Genomic DNA, 22,531 nt, shown 5'->3' on the forward strand with positions numbered 1-22,531 from the left:
TGTCTGTGAAAATGGCTGAAGATAACTATGCAAGATGAACCAGCAGCTGAAGGAAGATGGCAGCGTTCAAAATTGTGCCACCACCTGGAGTCTGGCTGAGAGACTGACGCGGGAGGCTGAGGGAGGGCAGAAGCTTGCGCTTAAGAAAAAGACCACCCTGCTCCGCCTCCAAGAGAGAATCCCTCCCAGCGTTCAGTGGCATAATTCCGGCCGATATGGCTGCCAAAGTTCTGTGAATTTTAGTGACATGGCATTAGCAGCAGAGACTGTGGTCTAACGCCGATTCAAGCCGAAGACCAGATTAGCAGACTCCAGCCTGCAGGGTTGATGGGATGAGCGATGAGGGCACAAAATGATGCAGTGCTCGTTCTTTTACCACTGAGTAGCAAATGCTGTGGGGGACCCTTGGTCATATAGAAAAAAAATAATTTTGTCCCCATGAGCAGAATAGGCCTAAAAGTGTAGCGATATCTCTCACTGTCTGCCCCTTCCAGAGCAGGGACTACAGTACCCCATTAAAGAGATATTCGCCATAGATAGGAGTCCCACCCACTTAGGAATACCTATTGTTTTTACTAGAAGTAGGGAAGAGGGAAGAGCTTGGTGGGATATTTTTTTTAAATTCTTCTCCGTAGTCTTCAGGTGTGCGCAGGGTCACCTCCACAGTAACCTTGCACATACGCACGTGGGGCTACTGGCACTCTGCCTGCGAATGCAGAAAAATAAGGTTAGGTGACTGGCAGAGAACTGCCCGGTTTCCCCGAGAACCTGCAGGGTGTTGGCTGGGCTGGTGATCAGGTTGATAACCCTTCTACAGACAATGCGAGAAAAAAATAAAAATAGCAACAGAGAATCAGGTCATGTATGCCTCCTACGGACACTAGGTTAAAACTGATAAAGCCAGTGTGTGTGGGAAGTGTATGGCCTGCCTAAAGGAGGGCCAAAACTTTCCTACCTAGTGGCAAGGGCCTATACCATGGTGCTGTGTCCCCAATAATATAAACACACAAATTGTGACTTTTCTATGCCAGGAAAATTCCACCCATAATGTTTGCCGCTGAGAGAAGCTACAAAACGGGGTGTGAGGAAGCGGCTTCCATTGAGCGCTAACGCTTGTCCTTTGGTTCATCTGAATCCATCTTAGATCACCATGAAAACCTAAGGTAATCTAAGTTCGATTCATTTAAATCGCGTGAGGCCTAGGTGTTGCAGCCATAACACGGGCTAAAGGGCCTTTTACACCGGCCGACACTCGGCCGGTGCAGCGAGCGCCGATCAACGAGACATCGGTGATCGGTGCTCATTTGATCCTGTCACACAGAGCTATGCATATGGACGAGTGGTCGTTACTCCGATTGCTCGTACCCATACATTATTATCATGTCGGCAGCGCGTCAGGGAGATGCGCTGCCGATAGCGATAATATTTAATTTTTTTAAAACTTAAAGACATATATAAAGCAATAAAAAAAAAACTAATCATTTAATTCATTGTATATGAAAAAAAGATTTTGCAGCGTGTGAACATAGCCATACATGGCTATTTAGACAATGAGACTCAGGACATACATAGATGTGGGTCCATACGCCTCCGGAGTGTGCTGATTTTACAGTCAGCTGTACTGCAAGCCTGTACAAGCCTTAAAATGTGACATGGAAATAGTTCACTTAACTGGTTTACTTTAAATAGGATTTAAGAAGGTATTTTGATACAGGGGTTTTCACATTTCATTGTCCACTGAAGTCGGTCATCTTGTGAGTGGAGGACATAAGCGTAACCTCTCATAAGTATGTCAAAAAGTGACCCGTGGACAGGGTGTGACAATGACAATGTAATCCCAGAAGAGCGTCAGGGACCTAAATAATCAATCTCATCACTAGATTGGTAGATTGCCATTTTTAAGACATGATCTACAGTTTCTTTAAAAATTTTTTGGAGCTGCACATATTTTAGCTATGACTTTACCTAGGACAGAGCTTGTCAGTAGCCAACGCACCTGTAAATATGCTTACTTTATTGTTTGTTTTCTATTGATGTAGTTCTTGCTCTTTGCATTGATTATTGCTGATATATTATATTATGGCTATATATTTTTTTTTCTTATGCATTATATACCTTAAAGGCTATGTACACTTCGAAATTGTTGTTTTTTTTTATCGATAGATATTTTTATTAAAAGTGTGTTTGGTGCAAATTTCTAAATACTTTTTATGAAAAATTATTTTAACTTCTTGTAATGCAGTCGCTTTGTATCCTGTATACAGAGCAGCTGTATCTAGTGCTAAGACCTGAATCCGTCAGGTCAGCGGGACTGACGGGTTAGGTGACAGCGGGTCTTGCATCTCTCAAACGCAGGATCCACCTATATAACAGCTCGATCCTGCCCGCTGACACTGATCCAGTCAGTGCCGCTGACCTGACTAATTCAGGTCTCCGTGCTAGATACAGCTGCTCTGTATACAGGATACAAAGCGACTGTATCTCAAAAAGTAAAAATAATAATTTTTAATAAGAAGTATTTAGAAAGTTGCACCAAACAAACTGATAAACATTGTTATTAAAAAACAAAATAAAAAATATATATAAAGATTTCAAAGGTGTACATAGCCTTTAATGCACTCTGAATGTTCCTTTGTTAATGGACTGAACTGCAAATGAACTGATTAACATATGAATATTAAATCCTAGGTATTCACACGCTTCTGCAGACAATAATATAGGTGTTGTCTGAGATTGTCATTTTTTTTAAAAGCACAAAACCTGTAACAAAGACAGAAAATAAAAAAATCGTATAATATACTTACAGCTGAAAATCATCTTCCGTCCTGTGCTGTCCATCTCCCTAGGTCCATGTGACCGTGTTAAGTTACAAATATGTTACTATGGACAAAATGTTACTATAGTCTAGGCAATATTTAGATTTTCTTAATTTTTTACACATAATGGAGACTTGTAAATTTTACACACGTTACATATCTTTGCCAACTAGTTGACCTATACATATCAGTAATCACATCATGGGAATCTGAACACATCAAAAATATCATAGACGTCCAATATTGTTTGATATTTTTACTTTTCTAAGAATTGTATTATGGTGACCCTTTTCCATATTGAATAGTAAAGAATATGACGTAGGAAGCCCGCTCTCTTGGGGTTTTTGCACGCTCCTGTCACTTGCAGCTCAAAAACATATCCAGAATTTCCTACTGTGGAAACAGCCAAAACTCTCATTGTCGCTCTGATTCGCTCTCGTCTTGTTTACTGTAAGGGTATGTTCACACAACCTATTTTCAGCCGTTTTTCAGGCCGTAAACCCCCCCGAAAAACGGCTAAAAATGCAGGGGCAGAACATCTGCCCAATGATTTCCATAGGAAAAATGCCATTCTGGAAAAAAAACGCCTCGTAAAAAGAAGTGCATATCACTTCTTCAGCCGTTTTTGGAGACGTTTTTCATTGACTCAATAGAAAAACAGCTCCAAAAACGGCCGTAAAAAACGTGAGTTGCTTAAAAAATGGCTGAAAATCAGAGCCTTGTTTTCCCTTGAAAACAGCTCCGTATTTATAGCCGCTTTTTGTTAAGCGTGTGAACACAGCCTAACTCATTACTAATCAGTCTTCCTCTCACTAAACTCTCTCCTCTTCAATCTATCATTAATGCAGCAGCCAGGCTCATCTTTCTGACCAACCGCTATACAGATGCCACTACCCTGTGCCAGTCACTGCACTGGTTGCCCATTCACTTTAGAATAAAATTTAAAGAGGTTTTCCAGCTAGTAAAAATTGATGGCCTATCAGCTGTTTTGAAGGGGGTGAAGCGCTTATACGAGCGCTGCTTCCCCTTCATTTCCACTTGCTCAAAGTAAATCTTCGACACACATTTAGCGGCAGTTCACAGGTGTTGCAGCCTTTCTCCCATTCACTTCAATGTAAGAAGGCTGCAATACCTTTGAATCACCGCTAAATGCGTATCGAAGATTCAGTGAGCAAGTAGAAACGAAGGGGAAGCAGCGCTCGTACGAGCGCTTCACCCCCTTCAAAACAGCTGATCGGCAAGGGTCCCGGGAATCGGACCCCGACCCATCAGATATTGATGCTCTATCATGAGGATAGGCCATCAATTTTTACTGGCTGGAAAACCCCTCTAAATTACTCTTACCCACAAAGCTCTCCACAGTGCTGCACCACCTCACATCTCCTCCCTCATCTCTGTCTACCACCTGTGCTTTACGTTCTGCCAACGACCTTAGATTAACATCCTCCATAATCCGCACCTCCTACTCCCATCTACAAGATTTTTCTCGTGCTGCACCAGTCCTCTAGAATGCGCTACCGCAGACATCCAGATTAGTTCCCAACATTCACGGTTTTAAGTGTGCCCTGAAAACACATCTATTTTAGACAGACCTATTACATTACCATATCTCACTCCTTTCCTTTGCCCCCATATTACATTGGTCATCAGAACCTGACTCCCTCATTCAGCAGTACCCCCCCCCCCCACTCCTTGCACCCTAATGCACTTCTGTCACGGATACACAAATACTGATTGGTGACCGGCTCATGAAGCTTTTTGTGTACTACCCTATGTTTATAAAACATCGCTGGACCAACGTGCAGAACAAGCGCTTTTTTTAGTTTTGTGTCCCCCATATTTCCTCATAGATTGTAAGCTCTTGCGAGCAGGGTCCTCACTTCTCTGGTTTGAATTGTTAATTATTTTTGTCACTAATGACTGATATTGTCTATACATGTTCCCTCACAATTGTAAAGTGCTGAGGAATATGTTGGCAATATATAAAGATTATTATGTTGACGGTTTCCATGTAGCACAACTTTTGGTTTCTATACTGAAGAAAAAAGTCTCATTCATACGAATGAGTGTCAAAATGGATGTGAAAAACTACAGTTTTTCACGGCCGATTGAGTCCTATTTGGACTTGGGACCTATTTTTTCACGGGTCATTCACACGCCGTGTGAATAGCCCCATAGAAGTACACTCATTTTAATCCAGCCGTGTGACGGCCGTTAAAAAAATGTCCGTCATATTGGCCGATTATTCCATTCGTGTGACTGAGCTCTAAAACGAAAGTCAAACGAGTGGCAACAACAAAATAGATACAAAATTACAAAGATGCAGGATTTTACAGACGATAGAGCGATTTTATTGTGCTCATTTTTAAAAAAAAAATGTTTTAATTATTTTTTTTTACTAGCCAATTACTATACCTATGCAAAAAAGGCTTATAGTTATGTGTGTGACTAAACCCCTTTCCGAAAATGGATGTGACCGTACGACCATTTTAAGGCTTACTTACCACAATCGGGCTTAGTCACGTCCTGAAGATGAAGCAGGCACAGGAGCTGTGCCCGCTTCAACTTCAGTTGGTGTCGGCTGTAATATACAGCTGTCATCCGGCTGCAACGTCGGCGAACTCAGTTACCTCCGAACACCGCCGTTTAACCCCTTCAATGTGGCGGTCAATAGCGACCGCCACATTTAAGTGGTTAACAGAGGGAGGGGGCTCCCTCTGTACCCTGTCCCCGAGCGATCACTGGGTGCCGACGGTTGAAATGGCAACCTGGAAGCCTAGCAACGGCGTTCTGGTCGGCCATGTACGGAAGCCTATTAGGTTTCTGCATTGGGTCGGACCTAATAGGCTAGCTGTCAGTTGAAATATGACAGTTACAATACACTGCACTACATAAGTAGTGCAGTGTATTGTACTGGGGATCAAAGGATCAGGCCTTCAAGTCCCCACATAAGTGTAAAAAAAAGTTTTAGAAAATAAGTTAAGTAATAAAAACAATAGCAGCCCTGTTTTCCTGATCAAGTCCTTTATAATTGGAAAAAAAACCTATACATAATAGGTATTACTGCGTTCGGAACGGCCTGAACTATAAAAATATCACGTTTTACCGCACAGTGAACACCGTAAAAAAACAGCATAAAAACCAATGACAGAATTCATTTTTTTGGTCACCTTCTCTAAAAAAAAAAAAAAAATGGAATAAAAAGTGATCAAAAAGTCACAAGCACTCCAAAATAGTACCAATAAAAACTACAGTTCGTCACACAAAACAACAAGCCCACTCAAAGCGATATCAACTGAAAAATAAAAAAGTTATGGCTCTCAGAAGATGGCGATACTACAACATAATTTTTTAGAAGAGTATTTTTATTGTGGGAAAGTAGTAAAACTTAAAAAAAACTATATAAATTTGGTATTGCTGTAATTACATCAACCCAGCGAATAAAATTAACATGTTGTTTTACTGCACGGTGAACACTGTAAAAAAGAAAAAAACAAAACAGTGTTAGAATTGCTGTTTTTGGATTTCCTCGTCTCTAAAAAATTGAATAGTGATAAAAAAAACGCATCTACCCCAAAATGGAACCAATAAAAATTACAGCTCGGTCCACAAAAACCAAGCCTTCACACAGCTCTGTCAACGGAAAAATAAGCAGTCATGACTTTCAGAACGCAATGATGCAAAATTATGCAAAATGACAGCCAAGACTAATTTTTTAGGTCCAGTAGTTTTTCAATAAAAACCCCACATCATAATTTGCTAGACCCCAAAGGTGGACACCGTATATGCAGCAGAGATGAGGACACTTTAGGTTTGTGCTGCTTATAGGGCTAGTGAAGAAATCAAAGATTAGGCAATACTGGAGCACAGATATTTTGTACAATACCCTGTATTTACCACATAGCCGTGTCCCATGGTACATAAAGCTGGCCGTGCACATCGTACAGATGGCATTGTAGAACGCTTACTTGCTATCCCGATGTGCAGTTCAGTTGCGAACATTCCTTCAGGTAATATTTGGGAACTGGGAAGGGCCCAAGCACGTCTGCCCCAAATCGTCATCATCTCCACTGGAGTGAGGCTGCCATATTATAGCAGGGCAACACTTTCTCAGCGAAGTTCCCCAATATACAATTAAGGGAAGGACCCTAAAACAGTGCAGCGTGTGTTCCAAAAAGGGTATAAGAAAGGATACCATTTATCAGTGCGACACCTGCCCCAAAAAACCCAGCCTGTGCATAAAGGATTGGTTCAAAGCGTACCACACCAATTGATGGATTATTAATTTTACTATTTATTCACCCCATTATTACATCATCCTATTATGCTCTGATGTACTCCGCCCAGTTTACATATACCCAGATTTACTCTGCACAGATTACATATACCCGGATGTTCTCCGCACAGATTACATATACCCTGATGTTCTCCGCACAGCTTACATATACCCTGATGTACTCCGCACAGCTTACATATACCCCGATGTACTCCGCACAGCTTACATATACCCCGATGTACTCCGCACACCGCACAGTTTACATATACCCGGATGTATTCCGCACAGCTTACATATACCCGGATGTACTCCGCACAGATTACATATACCCTGATGTTCTCCGCACAGATTACATATACACCTGATGTTCTCCGCACAGCTTACATATACCCTGATGTACTCCGCACAGCTTACATATACCCGGATGTACTCCGCACACCGCACAGCTTACATATACCCGGATGTACTCCGCACAGCTTACATATACCCCGATGTACTCCGCACAGCTTACATATACCCGGATGTACTCCGCACACCGCACAGCTTACATATACCCGGATGTACTCCGCACAGATTACATATACCCTGATGTTCTCCGCACAGATTACATATACCCTGATGTTCTCCGCACAGCTTACATATACCCTGATGTTCTCCGCACAGCTTACATATACCCTGATGTACTCCGCACAGCTTACATATACCCAGATGTACTCCGCACAGCTTACATATACCCCGATGTACTCCGCACAGCTTACATATACCCCGATGTACTCCGCACAGCTTACATATACCCCGATGTACTCCGCACAGCTTACATATACCCCGATGTACTCCGCACAGCTTACATATACCCCGATGTACTCCGCACAGCTTACATATACCCCGATGTACTCCGCACAGCTTACATATACCCGGATGTACTTCGCACAGCTTACATATACCCCGATGTACTCCGCACAGCTTACATATACCCCGATGTACTCCGCACAGCTTACATATACCCTGATGTACTCCGCACAGCTTACATATACCCAGATGTACTCCGCACAGCTTACATATACCCAGATGTACTCCGCACAGCTTACATATACCCCGATGTACTCCGCACAGCTTACATATACCCCGATGTACTCCGCACAGCTTACATATACCCCGATGTACTCCGCACACCGCACAGCTTACATATACCCCGATGTACTCCGCACAGCTTACATATACCCCGATGTACTCCGCACAGCTTACATATACCCGGATGTACTTCGCACAGCTTACATATACCCCGATGTACTCCGCACAGCTTACATATACCCCGATGCACTCCGCACAGCTTACATATACCCCGATGTACTCAATGCAACATGGTGTCCGAAAACTAATCTTGTAAAATCTCCACTCCAAAAATCAAACAGCACTCCTTCCCTTTAGAGTCCCGCTGTGTGTCCAATTAGCAGTTTACGACATTGCCTTACTCGTGAGAAATTGCGTAACTAATTTTAGGGTGCCTTTTCTCCTGTAGTCCTTGTAAAAATGAAAAATGCTGAGCTGAAAGGACATCTTATTAGAAAAAAAATTTAGGTTTACATTTTCACAGCCCAATTATAATAAAATCTATAAACCACCTGTGGGGTCAAAATGCTCACTACACCCCTAATTTAATTCCTTGAGGGGTAAAGTCTCGAAAATGGGGTTCACATCTGGGGAATGTCTACTGTACTGGTACCTCACAAAATGGGACATGGCATCCAGAAACCAATTCAGCAAAATATGCGCTCAAAAAGCCAAATGGCGCTACTTCCCTCCTGAGCCCTGCCGTGTGCCCAAATAGCAGTTTGCGATCACATATGGGGTATTGCTGTACTTAGGAGAAAATGCTTTATAAACGTTGAGGTATTTTCTCCTATAGTCCTTCTGAAAAATTTAAATCTAGAACTACATTTTATTGGAAAATGTTTTGTTTATATTTTCACGTTCCAACTCTATTAAATTCAGCAAAAACCTGTGGGTCAAAATGCTCACTATACTGCTAAATAAATTCCTCAAGGGGTGTAGTTTACCAAATGGAGTCACCTTTCAGGGGTTTTCACTGTACTGGTACCTTAAAGACCCTGTAAATGCAACATGGCGCCCAGAAATCAAATCTCCAAAAGCCAAATGGTGCTCCTTCCCTTCGGAGCCCTGCCGTGTGCCCAGTCAGCAGTTTATTACCACATATAGCGGTATTTCCATACTCTGGAGCAGTTGATTTACAAATGTTGGGGTGCTTTTTCTCATTTATTTATTAAGAAAATGAAAACTTTTCAGCTAAAGCTACGTCTCATTGGAAAAAAATAAAATTTTTCATTTTCACTGCCCAATTCTAATAAAATCTATGAAACACCTGTGGGGTCTAAATGCGCACTACACCCCTAGATTAATTCCTCAAGGGGTGTAGTTTGCCAAATGAAGTCACTTTTGGGAAGTTTCCACTGTACTAGTTCCTTAGGGGCTTTGCAAAACCGACATGGTCCTAGAAACCAATCCAGCAGAATCTGAGCGCCAAATGGTGCTCCTCCTCTTCTGAGCCCTGCCGTGTGCCCAAACAGCACTTTATGATCACATATGGTATATTTTACTACTCTGGAGCAGTTGCTTTACAAATGTTGGGGTGCTTTTTCGCATTTATTTGTTGAGAAAATGAAAAATTGAGCTTATGCTACGTCTTATTGGGAAAAAATAATTTTCCTTTTCACTGCCCAATTCTAATAAAATCCATGGAGCACCTGTGGGATCAAAGTGCTCACTACACCCCTAGATGAATTCCATGTGGGATGTAGTTTTCAAAATGGGGTATTTTTTTTTAGGTGTTTCCTCTTCTAACCTGGCAAGGTGCCTAAAATATATTCTAATAAAAAGAAGGCCTCAAAATCCACTAGGTACTCCTTCACTACTGAGGCACGTGTTTCAGTCCATTGGCATACTAGAGCCACATGTGGAATATTTCTAAAAGCTGATTTTATGTTAACACTTGCTGTGTTACAGAAAATAATGGATTAAAATTTAATTCCTGCAAAAAAAAATTAAAACTGAAATTTGTAAATTTCACCTCCACTTTGCTTCAATTCATGTGAAACACCTAAAGGGTTAAAACATTTTCTAAATACTGTTTTGAATACGTTGAGGGGTGCAGTTTTTAAAATGGGGTGATTTATGGGGGTATCCCCAAATATAGGCCCCTCAAAGCCACTTCAGAACTGAACTTTAAAAATAAAAGCTTTTTAAATTTTCTTGAAAATTTGAGAAATTGCTGCTAAAGTTATAAACCTTGTAAAATAAAAGGACGTAAAAAAAAATGATGTCAACATAAAGTAGACCTACAAATGTTAACTAGTAACTATTTTGTGTGGTATTACTATCTGCAAATTTTCTCTAAATGTTAGTGTTTTTCACAAATAAGCAATGAATTGATCGACCAAATTTTACCCCTGGCAATGTACAGTTTGTCATGAGAACACCATCTCAGAATCGCTTGGATAGGTAGAAGCATTTCAACGTTATTACAACATAAAGTAACACGTCAGATTTGAAACACTGGGCTCTGTCATTTGGTCCAAAAGTGGTTGCGGCGGGAAGGGGTTAAAAAAAAATAAAAAATTGCTGTGTCACATCTTGATTATTAACAGATGAGCTTTATAATGTTTGAGCCTAGCGCACCCCCCATTCCCATACACTATAGCCATATATGCTTTATGCTGGATAAGAACGCTTTATCCCTGAGATTTAATACCCACAATTTATATATGGACAGGATTTCTGTGCATAGAACGCATTAATAAGAGTTAACTATAGGAAATAATACTCTTGCTACCACATTAAGGAAACAGGAGGATCTGACTACATCTGGAAAGTGCAGAGCTCCGAAGATAAACACAAGTCTAGAGACATTCCTCTGCTGCTTACAGACTCCTAATATGGTCAGCAGGGATCCTCCTGCGTCCTCCACAACAACCATCCTCGCTGTCATACGGGTTCCCACCACACGGCCACATTCTCTGAAACCAACTATATACTATATTTAGCCATTCTATCTTGTCCCCCACCATATATTACTATAGCAGTAGTTATGGGGAGGCTCCGAAAATTCTGATTAATTAGCACTCTGCTATTCGCATCATATAGCATTGTCAGACTGCTATCAATGCTATAAAGAAATCATTCACATGCCATCATATATGATGCTGCATCTAAATACACTGCGGAAAATTGCCACAATTATCAAAATAATCAGATTACAATTGTCGACAAAATCACACCGTGTAAATCTAGCCAAAGATTGTGACCTAGAGTGTTTGTGTGTGATAGGAAAAAAAAGATAGGAGGGACAGACTTGGCCTTTTATACAGTATTCTGTGTATTTGCATCGAGATTTTTTTTATAACATTCAATTTTTATTGAAGGTTTTCCGTCAGTAGACAACATTTGACATAGTATACAATAACATATATCCTGTACATCAACATTGTCGTTACATTGCTTCATCTTGTTCTTTAAACTTTTCTAAAAAAAACTGTAAACAGGGGGGGAAGAAATCAGGGGACTTGGGGAGGTGAGGGAAAAATTGCAGATATCTGTGTCACTTCTAGTGCTACTTTATGGTACCATATCCAAGGATTCCAGAAGGCCATATATGATTCGATTCTATTCTGTTTAAGATAAAAAATACGTTCGTATACGCAATGTGTTGACACTCTCGACACCACCTCTTCACATGTGGGGGGAGTTGGAGACTTCCAGGACCTGGCTATCAGTAATTTAGCGGTGAGCAGAACGTGGCACACTAGGCGTCGAGAAACCGGTGGGATCTTTCCTATCCCTAGAGACAGTATAGCCAGCCCCGGATCTTGGGGAATGGGAAACTCCATCACATCTGATAATAGCCCAAAAATTTTGGACCAATAGTTTGTCAGGTGCGGACATTCCCAAAATATGTGATATAACGACCCTTCGTGTCCACAATTACGCCAACATAAGCTAGAAGTATGAGGGTATATCCTTGCTAATTTGGACGGCGTGAAGTACCATCTCAATAGAACCTTATGGAAGACTTCCAAGAGATTCACACAAACTGAAGCTTTCAGAGTCCAATTGATTGCTACTTCCCATTGTTCCATAGTGAAGGACCTACCCAAGTCCCTCTCCCAATTTAGAAAGTGTACACGCCTGGAAGTCTTCACATCCCCATTCAAGGTATCGTATATTCTAGCCGTAAGATTCCCCCCTCCCCAACCCGCCTCAGAGAGCAGAGCTTTAATCGACGGGGAAAACTGAGGATCTGTCATAGGTGAAGCTTTCAAGTAAGACTTGATCTGAGTGTATTTATACATATCCCTATCTGGAACCTGGAATTGCTTCTGTATATCCCCATTGCATCGAGATTTTAACACTAGATAAAAATAGTTGGCTTAGATGTAGAATAAATGTACATATAAATTTGGGTAACTTTGCAAATACATCAATTATGTTTCTTGTACTGATCCTGAGTGATAGGCTGTGTTATAGTCTGGAGTTGAATTCATCAATCTGCAGTCTTCAGAGCTGAAATCCCCCAATATTCCTTGCAGTAAGAGTATTTATGGAATGAATCGCTCAATCTAACACTGGGGTGTATTGGCGATTTCCATCTTCTATCTTAAGCTAGAATTTTATTTGTTCTTAAAATAAATGGTATGCGGATTACGATAAGAACAAGCAACATAGAGATCACCCCACATTGTACTGGGAGACATTTTAAAAATTCTTTTGACTTTTTTTTTTTTTAGATACAACTGCTATGTATTCTATTTACAGAGCAGCTGTATCATGCACCGTTCACTGAATCCGTCAGTCCCGCGGATCTCACGAGTTCAGTGACAGCAGGTCCTGCATGATCCACCTGTAAAATATCACATCTAAGTTCATAACTTGTATTCGTTTACGGGTGGATCCTGCGTGTCAGAGACACGCAGGACCTGCTGTCACTGAACCTGAGCAGCTGTATCTTAAAAAAAAAGTAAAAATAATTTTTAAGAAAATGTATTTACAAAGTTTATTAACGCACACTAAAACACATTTTTATTAAAAAACAACACTTTCAAACATTGACAAAGCCTTTAAGGTGGTATTTATGACACAGGATATGTCATAAATGTCAGATAGATGCGAGACCCACCACTGGGACCCGCACCTATCCCTAGAACGGTGTTCCCTAAACACTGTTCTAGCTTTTTGTGCTTACGCTGCCTCCCGGCCACTTACTGATTAGATGGTCAGGAGTTATGGAAAACAGCGTAACTCGCTGAGCTACGCTGTTTCCTTAACTCCCATAGTAGTGAATAGCAGTTACGGAAGCAGCATAGAATGCGAGCTACACTGTTTCCGTAACTACTATTCAGTTGTATGGGAGTTACGGAAACAGTTGTTTCCGTAACTCCCGACCATGTAATCAGTAAGTGGCCGGGAGGCAGCGTAAGCACAAAAAGCTAAAACAGGGTTTAGAGGGCCCCCGTTCTAGAGATAGGTGCAGGTCCCAAAGGGGGGACTCGCATCTATCTGACATTTATGACATATCCAGCGGATATGTCATAAATGGCTCTGATGGGAAAAACCCCTTTAATGGGTAATATTTTATATACAGTCAGTTAAGAAAACTTACTATAATTAATATTAGAGGTCAAGCGATGGTTATCAGAAAATGAACCCTATTATAGCCAATAGAGATATGATGCTTGTGGCATCAGGTGGTGGTGTTATACATGTCAACACAAACTATTTTATTATGTTCATTGTTTTACTGAACTGTCTTGGGACAAATAATTCACATATGTAAACTAGCCTTATAGTTATGTGTGAACTACCATCGTAATCGAAGATTTAAAGAGACTGGTGAAAATTGAAAAGAGAGACTTACCCTGTACAGACTTCAAGACCTTCAAACAATTTTAAAACGGATGGATGAGTTTCATAGGTAAAACATTGAAGCCTGAAGAATGGGACAGTATCCTGAAAGAATTTGAGTACATACCCCTAAGACCTAATGAGGAATAATTTTATCGAAAGTAACTTTGTTAGTCTGCTCTGATGCTCGTGGGGTTGTTTTTTTTAAATGTAAAAGTATGAAATTTTGTATGAATTTAAGGAAATAAAAAGTAAGAAAAAAAACAAAAAAAACACATTCCTTGCAGGCTCAGTGTTTGAACCAAGCTTTCTGTTGGGATTTACAATATGGAAAGTGCAGTCTTAAGACTAGGCCCTGTCAGAAACATAAACGTGCCCCCGTAAATGAGTAGGCATCCACAGAAAATATAAAAATAGACGCAGGACTTCCGGTTCCGGCGCTGCCATGCGAGGAGAGTGAAAAAGAGCTCTCCAGACCTACGATACCCAAATCGACTGACATAGCCAGCACAATTAGTGTATCGACCGGGGAACGACAGACATCTCACCGGCAGACTACGCCGAATGTGGAGGGAGAGTCCCGACATCATCGCTGCAGCCATAGCAACTCCCGAGGTACCTTCGCTGTGAGACGGCACGGACGCCATTAAAGGCCCCATACCCCAAACGGTGTCAGCCGAGGAGAGGCTGAGGAGAGGCACGGAAACCAGAAGGGCACGGCACGGGGAGCAATAAAGTTATCGGGACACCGCGGATTACGCATTTTGGCGCCAAAACTCCCGGGGCAGCACAGAGGAGAGAGGACACGCCATTTTGCAGGTTTGTGCGGAAGGGACCACTCACACGCAGACAGGACTTTGACAACGAGAAACACACTGACTTACCTTGAATAGACGTAGAAGCTGGCACAGAGACATTCATAGTGAAGCACTTATCGTGATGCCGCCGGTCACCAGGAAAGACAAGCAGACAGTGAGTCGCCCATCGTCAGAACAGGAAGACGAAATGTCGGACGGGGAAGGGGGAGGGGAACCCTCGACCTCGATGAAGATAGACTACAAAAGACTGGCCATGGAAGTGGCTAAGCGCATTACACCTGATATACAGGACACCCTAGCCAGTACCATATCAGACTCCTTGAAAGAGATGCAGGCGGATATTATGCAACATGGTACACGACTAGACGAGGTGGAACAGCGAATCTCGATGCTGGAGGATGAAGCAGCAGAGGCACATGGCACACTGCAAGAGCTGGTAGCAGAAAAGGAAAAGATGCTGGCCAAAATAGATGATCTAGAGAACAGATCACGACGGAATAACGTCCGGGTGGTGGGAATACCTGAAACAGTGCCGGCAACGCATTTAAAAAGTATCTGTGAATATGACCTCCCGAAGATGTTGAATATGGAAGGCCCGTGCAAAGTAGAAAGAGCGCACAGGGTGGGCCCAGACAGACAAAAGCTGACACAGCCACAAGGCCAGATACAGAGGGCAAGACAAGTCATAGTTCGCTACCTGGATTATTCTGACAAGGAAGCGCTGCTACGTCAATACAAGACCAGAAGAGGGCCGGTAAAATTAAATGGGGTCACAGTCATGTTATTTGGAGACTACTCAGCGGAAGTCTCGAAGAAAAGGAAATTGTTTAGCAGAATCTGCACAGCGTTTCATCATCGAGGCATGAAGTTTCAACTTCAATATCCGGCGATTTTAAAAGTAACAACGCCAAGTGGCACACCACAAGTCTACACGGATCATCGGGAAGCGGAAGCAGTATACAAGGACATACTCAAAGCTCCAGGGCCCACTGCGGCAGAGAACAACCCTGCAAGAAGTGGCACGCAACAGGATACACCGCACCAGAAAGGACAACCGCCAAAAGAGAAAAGACTGACGCAGACACCGAGGCATGGATAATCTCGACAAATAGCCAGATGATGGTGGACTGTCCGATTTATGGGAGTAGTGAGTAATGCAGATGTTTAGCTTCAGATATATTTTGTTGGCGGGAACTCTCTCTGGGGTAGTAGAAGGGAAGTTTCAAAAAAGGATGTCAAGGTGGGATGTATAGATATATATCTGTGAACCCGGGAGATATGTTATAAATGTTAATCTTATATGTGATAAAGGAAGATAGGCTGCTTAGGTTAAAGAGTAGGTGAAAGAAGATCACATGGCAGAAAAAAGTGAAGTCAAAAGTAATAAAAGAAGGGGGAAGTGGGGTTGTCAGAAGGCAACAAAAAGGTTTAAATTGTTTGTTTTTAGTTGGAGTTTAAGGCGGAATGGTAGCCATATTGAAGGGAATGTTGAAAAATGGTTCCTCCTAGGAGACGAAGATACATCACATGCAAACACAGACACATATCATAAGAGCCCTATATGAAAGTAGTAACATGGAATGTTAAGGGGCTTTTGTCCCCACACAAAAGATCAATGATTCTGAGGCATCTCGGTAAAATGAAGGTAGATTTGGCCCTACTCCAGGAAACACACCTGGAAGAAAAAGATTTCTTCAGGATGCGAAAATTTTGGGTGGGACAGGTCTACGGCTCTCCGGCAGTTAAAAAAAAAAACGGGGTCCTGATTTTAATAAATAAAAATCTTGCTGCAACGATGCGCTCAAAAGAGGTAGATTCAGAGGGACGCATGATGAATTTATTGTTGGATACGCAATTGGGAGAGATCAGTGTCTATAATATTTATGCACCTAACACAAATAACCGCACCTACTTCCAGACCCTGCAAACGACATTACTAGCGGACACTTGTGCAATGAAGTTAGTGGGAGGAGATTTTAACTCAGTACAATGTGCAACTGAAGATAGGAAGAGAAGTACTCAAGCATCGGCATTAGGCACGGATGGTATTTTAGCAGAATTCGCGCAAACAACACAAGTAACGGATGGGTGGAGATATAGGCATCCAGATGATAGGGAATACACCTATTATTCACCTTACCATAAATCCTGGTCTAGAATAGATTACATATTCCTGAGCCAACAATTACTGCAGTATGTGGATCAAATAGACATCACTGACATGATCATATCGGACCATGCGCCAGTGAGGCTGGTACTGATAGATAAACACCCTAGGGGGGAATTCACGCAGTGGAGATTCCCAACTCACCTGGCAGAAGAGGAAGAGTTCCAGCAGAAGTTAAAAGGATGGTGGATGGAGTACTCGATAGATAATGCAGAGCATGTCACTGAACAGGCGCTTTATTGGGAAGCGGCGAAGGCGGTATTAAGAGGGAGGCTCATATCGTATGCAGCGTTTAGGAAAAAACAAACGCAGCAAAAATTTAGGGAATGCAGTGACAAACTTAGAGCGGCATACTCTACCTTTCTAGCTGACCCTATAACAAGTAAAAAACTCAAATGGATAGAGGCCAGAAGACATTTCGAAACATGGTTGGAAAACAAAGAAAGGTTCGGGAGATCACTCTATGAAGCCAAGCTTTTTAGGTTCGGCAACAAAGCCAGAAAGATGCTAGCAGGGTTATCTAGAGGGTTTCGGCCGCAGACGCACATCACTAAAATGAAGGACCAGGAGGGTCAAATTCATTCAGAGCCTAAAAAAATAAATGCTGTGCTGGAAGAATTCTACCAACAGCTGTATACGTCCACAGCGGGACCTGAGGATATACAAGAGAGCCAGTTTTTAGCCAATCTCCCCATGCCCACACTCAATCAGGAGCAATTAAGGGAGTTGAATGCACCAATAACGCAGGAAGAGCTACAGCAGACGATTAAGACATTGTCAAATGGAAAGGCGCCGGGACCTGATGGCTACCCGGCGGAATTCTACAAAATACTACAAGAGCAAATAACCCCGCCGCTACTAGCATACTTCAATTCATTGTTAATGGGAGAAGGCATTCCTGCAGCAGCAAACATGGCTTATATAAAAGTGTTGCCCAAGGAGGGAAAAGATTTGTTACTGCCGGGCTCCTATAGACCCATATCTTTAATTAATCAGGATCTTAAGCTAATCTCGAAGATCATGGCGACCAGACTGGCTCAGATAATGCCACTATTGGTGGGTCCTTCACAAGTGGGGTTTATAAAAGGCAGATCGGCAGTCACAAACATTAGAAAGGTATTGGGAGTCATGGACGGGATAAGGGCCGAGATAGAGTCACATAATCAGGCAGCAATAGTGTTATTAGATGCTGAAAAAGCATTTGATAACGTTGAGTGGAGGTGGTTAGACATGGTCCTGGATAAATTTAATATACAAGGGGCATTTAGAGTATATCTGAAAGCACTGTACAATAATCCTACGGCAGCAGTCTGCACTCCGGGCGTTAGATCGAACATGTTTAAATTGTCAAAGGGCACGCGACAGGGGTGTCCCTTATCACCACTTTTGTTTGACCTTGCTTTGGAGCCTCTGATACAGGTCCTGGAGCGAGGGCAGATATATTCAGGAATCCAGGTGGGCGAAGTAGAAGTCAAAACAGCGGTTTTTGCAGATGATATTCTGTTATTTCTCTCCCACCCGTCCAGACATCTGCCTAGAGTATTTGAGGTGATTCAAGAATATGGAAAACAAGCGGGACTTAAAATTAACACAATTAAGAGCGAACTTTTAGGTTTAACGCATCATAATCACACAGCAGACGTGAACCTCCAACGGTTGGGAATTAAAATAGCAAAATCGCAGATAAGATATCTGGGAATACAAATAGGGCGGACCACAGGAACACTATACCAACTGAATTACGAACCCATTTTCCGCAAAATAAAATTAGAACTACAAAGATGGATGGCCTTACCACTGTCCATGTTTGGGAGATGCCATTTGGTCAAAATGATTTCCTTTGCGAGATTACTATATCCGCTGCAAACACTGCCTCTGTTGCTGAAGCATAGAGATGTAAATGCCTTTAACTCGGCTATAACGAAATTCATATGGATGAATAAGCGCCCCAGAGTGTCATTGCTAAAATTACAGGGATATCATTGGCAAGGGGGAGTGAACATACCGCACTTAAGAGGGTATAACATAGCTAGCCTCTTCCGCCATGTTCTGGATTGGATACATAAAACTAGTCACTACTCAAATAGAGATTTGGAGTCGGCTCTGGCGGAAGAATATGATCTAAGGGCCTTGCTACACACTAAGCTAGGACACCTACCCCAAAAGGTCAAATCCTCAGTCATACTACATGACACAATAATGTGTTGGAAGGAAGTGAGGAAAAAACAGGGCCTTTCATTTCAATTGTCCAAGTATTTGCCCCTGTGGACTGATGTCCGGTTCCAGGCAGGGAAGTCTAGCAGTCTATTTAAGGCATGGAAAAACAAAGGGATAGACACAGTAGAGCATGTATTGCATGCGACGGAACCGAGATTAAAAACGCTACCAGAACTGGGGAACGAATATGGGATCCAGCAAACTCATTTTCTGCAATACCTGCAAATTAAAGCTTTTTGTACGAAGCTGGTGGGGAATTTAGAAAAATAAATAATAGATAACCCCTTCGATGCGTTAGTGGGAGAAGATTCACATAGGAAGTCCCTATCGGAATTGTACCGGGCAATGAAAGTTATGTATGTACGACTAGAAAATAAAAATCAATTTCCATATTGGAGACGTATTCTCAAAACACCGGATATAAATGAGCAGCTACTGGAGGGATGGCAAACAGTGAGAAAGCATGTGATTAATGAAGTATGGAGGGAGACACAATTTAGACTGATGCATGCAGCCATTTATGCTTTTAACATACCACCCACAGATGGGAATCCAAATAGGATACATTCCTGCCCAAAGTGTGCTCAGCCGCACACAGACTTATATCATGGTATCTGGTTGTGTTCGGCTACTCAGGGATATTGGACGGAAGTATTGGCATATATCAGGAAGCTATGGTGTAAAACTATTCCATTGAACCCGACGCTGCTATTATTTCACTCAATAGCGTTACTAGATACTGAAGCAGAGGGAGTATTGCAACACATACCGCCGTTAGCACATATAATAATACTTATAGCCAAAAGGTGCATTCTAAAAAATTGGCTGGAAACTAACACCCCGAATTTAGAACATTTAGTCCAGCAACTACATAAGTATCTACATTCAGATGGAACTGAGGCATTGAGGCACAAGGAACGGGAGACGGAGAAATTTTTCAAAAAATGGAAGCCATTCTTAGTACAAATGCAAGACTCGGATATAGCAGAAACGATGGAGGGCTTCAGGCAAACTAAATGGTATCTCATCGAGGATATCAAAGGGACATTAGGGAAATTAAAGACTATAAAATCAAACGATCAGTGAGGAACACATTGAGCACAAGACATTAAGGGATACAGGGGAAGAGACAAACAAGAAAATATTAGGTAGGCTACCATAGTTACCGTGTTAAATGTTGCTAGGTTTTTCAGTATAACCTGTCATCAAAGTTGCAATAGATCTACAATCTAAAAAAGTTTGGACTTATCAATGAAAGAAAGAATATGTATCATAGATATACTAGTTTCAGGGTATGAACATTGCAATGCATTGTCTATTGTTTTTCTTTTTTTTATTCTGTTGAGATATTATATATGTATGTTAAATTTATATGGAAAATTTAATAAAAAAGTTTAATAAAAAAAATAAAAAAAAATAAATCGACGCAGAATTATGGCGCACACATAAGGAGTGAATTTTTTTTTCAAAGCGTTTTAGAAACTTTTTGTGCCTCACCCGACAAGGGGGCATCGCTCAGTGGAAAAGGGTGTGTGGCTTAAAATGCACCAAATTGTGCAAAAGAAGTGGTCTTAGGTAAGCCAACCAAGAGGGGGTATAAAGTTAGACAGAAGAGTCTAAAGATGTGCCAAATTATTATCCAGTTTGAGCCTAAATTCAAATAAGAACACCTTTGAAGCTATTTATTTTTAAATAAATTAATGCTTGAAGTGATTTGAAACATTTAAAATGACTTTTAAAAAAAAAAAAAAAAAAAAAAAAAAAAAAAGGTTTTGACATCATGCACACGACCGTGGTGTTTTTCTGGTCCGCAAATTCCAGGACCGTGTTCCGTGGAATGTCATCCGCAGTTCATCCGTATGTAATCCACAGTTCATCCGTATGTAATCCGCAAAAATGTGGATGAAAAAAAAAAAGGGACTTTTAAACAGGATGCCAAAAGCTTGGTCAAACCCCCTTTAGAAGGTCACATGATCGCTCTGGAGCCATTTCCTGCTGCATTTTTCCTGATCTTTGCTTTGTGCGAGTTCAGTGAGATTGCGCTGCTGATATAGCTGTGGTTTTTGTCAGTTACTCACTGCGAACATGTCTTCTGATGATGTGGATGATGTACTCCTGCACTGGCTCCTCTCCAGGCGATTTGGACAGCAACCACCAATGCTGGACGAAGAACCGAGGAGGAGGAGGAGATATTGGGTTCACCCCATTATCTCACAACGGCTTAGGAAGGGGCATTTTAACATGCTGTACTCAGACCTGCGGCAGCACCCGGACAAGTTCCTCAGCTACTGCCGTATGTCCGTGCAAACTTTTGACTGTCTGCTGGCGGACCTTCGTCCTGGACTGATCTTCCAGGACACCACGAGACGTTGCATTTCTCCAGAGGAACGCCTGATGGTCACTCTGAGGTAAGAAAACCTAAATCCCCTTCTACGACATGTCTCTACCCTGCAAACAATATTAGTATACTTGTCCCCTGTTCATATTGCCGGCTTGCCACCGTGCTGCAGATATTTTTCCTGTATGTGCATATTTTGTTATATATGTTTTGTTTTTTTTTACAGATTTCTTGCTACCGGCAACTCCTTTGCATCGCTACATTTCCAGTTTCTGCTGGGGTGCTCCACTATTTCGAAGATTGTCAAGCTTACCTGCGAAGTCATCTGGCAGCAACTTCGAGCAGCAGTTATGCCAAAGCCCAAGCCAGAGGACTGGATTCGGATTGCCGATGGCTTCTTCCAATCAGCACAGTTTCCCAACTGTGTTGGTGCGCTAGATGGTAAGCACATCCGCGTAAAAAAGCCTGCTCACTCAGGGTCTCAGTATTTCAATTATAAGCAGTTTTTCTCGGTGGTGCTGTTGGCCTTGGCTGACAGTGACTATCGGTTTATAATTGTCGATATTGGGGCCTATGGAAGCTCTGCGGATGCTGGCATCTTCAGGGCTTCCAGAATGGGTGAACGTCTAGCATCTAACCAGCTCGACCTTCCGGAACCTAGACAGCTTCCAGGATCTACAGGACCACCAGCACCCTTTGTCATTGTGGGTGATGAAGGTTTCGGACTGTCCCCTCACCTGATGCGTCCATTCCCTAGGCGTGGCTTAGATGAACAGAGGCGCATTTTTAACTACCGCCTTACACGTGCAAGACGGTATGTGGAGTGCGCCTTCGGAATTCTAAGCAGCAAGTGGCGTGTGTTCCAGAGCTCCATTCAGATGAATCCTGAAAATGTGACAAAGGTTATACAAGCGTGTGTTGTCCTCCACAATTTTCTGAGGATTCATGAGTCGGCAGTGGACGCAGAGCTGAACCATTTCTCTACTA

The 22,531-nt window shown here is 42.0% G+C and overlaps 1 protein-coding gene across 1 annotated transcript in view; it reads right to left on the minus strand.

The window, feature by feature from the left end:
• Window positions 1–22,531, minus strand: part of SMARCC2 (SWI/SNF related BAF chromatin remodeling complex subunit C2) — a 151,302-nt gene that overhangs the window by 11,311 nt on the left and 117,460 nt on the right. The window lies entirely within an intron of this gene.

Source organism: Rhinoderma darwinii, chromosome 2 (genome assembly GCF_050947455.1).
Source record: "Rhinoderma darwinii isolate aRhiDar2 chromosome 2, aRhiDar2.hap1, whole genome shotgun sequence".
NCBI classification, from domain to species: Eukaryota; Metazoa; Chordata; class Amphibia; order Anura; family Rhinodermatidae; genus Rhinoderma; species Rhinoderma darwinii.